Below are 3,121 nucleotides of genomic sequence, written 5' to 3' on the forward strand. Positions count from 1 at the left end.
ATGTATACATGATTGTTATTAATAAGTATTTATACAAGCGACATAATATGTATAAATTAAATAAATTAAATAGTTTATCAACTATTTATTTCTGTAAAAATTTGTGAAAGTATACAAATACTTGTAAATAAAAACACGGCGATAATCCACAAACTTTCTGGTATTTTTAAAAATAATACGTGAAAGCCTAAAAAGCATTACTGTAAATAAATTTTATAAAGCATAATTTTTTTTTATAAATTTATACACAAATAATATGTATATCTATTGCCCTAAACACAATGCGAGGCAATAGCGGTACTAATAAAGGAATCCAAGATTCGGGAATGTAAATGTTAATGTATATAGAAATACAGAAAAAGATTAATAATGATAAATTTCCGACGATTTGGAATTCTATTGTCTTACAACCTATTAATCAGCGTTCAGATTTTTCATTTTGTTTATATACGCTATAATTTTGAAACAGATCGAAGACTACTACAGTCTATATGCGATCAGATTGACTAGTCTTTTATTTCTTTCGCAGCATTGTGCAACGGGAGGCGACAATTATATTCGTTTATTTCTATACTATTGCTATCCTTGTTTTTGACGCTTAGCATTGTGTCTAGAACTTAAATATTGCATAATAAAAATATATGTACTAAACAGAAGATTCTTTTCCTTTTAAGATATGCAAAACATCGATAAAAATTTTTCCCGAATTATAATGAATAATGATGAAATATTATTCATTGAATTTCATATTGAAATCTATAATATCAATTGACCCATTTTCAATATTATTTCATTAAGATTTTATTAAAATTCATTAAAATTTCATTAAGATTTCATTACTATTCGTTAATATTTTATAAATAATTTAATACAAAATTCAAAATTGTGTTACAAATATTTATATTTAGCTTCACATTGGTATAAAAATACAATGCATGTACTAGAATACATGCGAAAACCAATGTGCAAATGTAAATTTAATGTGTCTGCAGATAATCTGAGCTTCAGTTATATAGACCTGATTATATAGAGAGCACGATTAAATAGATCTAGATTTTTCCACACCCCCCCCCCCAAGTTCTGAATTGGTGTACACTAGTGCAATAAATTGAAGTGAAACAAATATAGTTTGTTGCACTCTAATTTATTGCAATAGTTTAGAATTCTTCAAAAAAGACACACCTAATTTTACATACGAGAACCGACATCATTTAATGACACTCCTAAAAAAATTAATTCAACGCTTTTCATTACCTTGTTAAGTGATTTCATTAAATCTTACTTTTTTAACAAATTTCATTACAATCTTTTAATTATTATATAAATTGATGATAGAATAGCTCAATTCGAATAAATCAAATATAAAAATTAAGAAAGACTACAAGCCAGTTAACATTAATAACATTTAATGCTCAAATAAAAAATCATATAAGAAGTACAAACATTTCGATATCGATCGAGTCATTCTCAATATTAGAATAAATTAAAATAATAATGTTACAATAATTGTCGCGGATTTGCATATAAAAATAATAATATTCTATACTTCTTATCAATTTAGATAACGTTATCTGATATTGGCGATATTACACGTTTCTTTGCTCTGTTACCGCACTGTGGCTTATAAGATTATAATATCTATTGCTTTTTTTAATTTCTGACTCACAACAGTTCGCTTGAAAAAGACTTACTGTTCAAAGAAGAAAAAATGAGAGCATCATTAGCGTTCCAATCATATTGATCGTTTTCAATTGTGTGATGTTTTACATTGAAATGGACCATACATATTCTTAACATAGGAGCATTCGATACGTATCTACATTTTTAAATTCTACTATGTAACGTACAGAACATGTTATTTTAATAGGATTTTAATAGCTCCGGTATCCGCACTCAGGGTTGGGTTTGATACACATTCTTCTGGAAGTTTAGTATGTATGATGCGTATGAATGCATATCATATGTAGAATATGTATCAAACTTGTATGATACTTTAACATAATCTTTAACATAATCTTAATCTCTAATTTATTAATCTTATTGGCTAAAAAAACAATATTTTTAGATTTTTGAAATTTTGAAATATATTGCTGATTGGAAATAACTTTAAAAACTTTTCAATTTTATTAAAAATGTAGTTTGCAAATAAAAAACGGAAAGGAAATAATATTGAAAATGTAAGTGCAGTATATACATAAATTTGGTATACAATAATATTAGTAATTCGTTGTAATTTTTGCTCTTATCGCATGGATTTAATTTGAAAGTATCAGTACATCTAATCTGATTATGCCTTAATTTTTTAATTAATTTTCATAATTATATATTGTTATATTTTAAATTGTTGATATCGCAGTAAAATGTAAATTTGTTTGCCAGTTCAAAACATCTAAATAAGATCATCGGATTAAAAAATGAGGTTATATGCCGTATTATACATAAACATATGAAAGTGAAGTAGTATCATACTTCAGTATTACGTATCTATGTATACACAGATATGATACGTTCCTAACCCTAGTCGCACCTATCAAAAACTTAATTTATTAAGTATTATTTATTATGTTTAAAGTAAACGAACTATATCAGCAAAAACTTTGTACTGTCTACTACTATGAAAAAAATATTAGAAATCCGAAATATTTATTTTTTATATTAAAAATAAACTTTTTGAAACCTTTGCATTTTTGCTATATACTCTATAGGAATGGGATTAAATGTTATTAATGTTAACTGGCTCGTAGTCAATATAATTTTTATATTTTCAATTATTAATTCCAACATTTTAATTCTAACCTATTTCTATTTTTGATAACTTTCATTAATAAATATAAAAATATTGTATAATTCATTCCTATTTTATTACTTTTTACATGTTTTCATTAATTTTTCTTAGAATTTATAGTATTTTAACATATTTTAACATATTTTAGTGTACAATAAACTATAAAAGTATTATATGTTTTGCATTACTTAAATTTTTATCTTTTTTTCAATAATTATCTTTAAAATTTATGGTATTTTAGTATCGAATATTTCTGAATAAATTAGTATAAATATTAAATTAATATAAATATTTGTATTAATTTTCATTATTTTTCATTACTCTTCATAAATTTTC

At 24.2% G+C, this 3,121-nt stretch overlaps 1 protein-coding gene across 1 annotated transcript in view; it reads left to right on the forward strand.

The window, feature by feature from the left end:
- Window positions 1-3,121, forward strand: part of LOC108693271 (small subunit processome component 20 homolog) — a 15,093-nt gene that overhangs the window by 9,518 nt on the left and 2,454 nt on the right. The window lies entirely within an intron of this gene.

The sequence above is a fragment of the Atta colombica genome, unplaced genomic scaffold, assembly GCF_001594045.1.
Source record: "Atta colombica isolate Treedump-2 unplaced genomic scaffold, Acol1.0 scaffold9, whole genome shotgun sequence".
In the NCBI taxonomy this organism is placed as follows: Eukaryota; Metazoa; Arthropoda; class Insecta; order Hymenoptera; family Formicidae; genus Atta; species Atta colombica.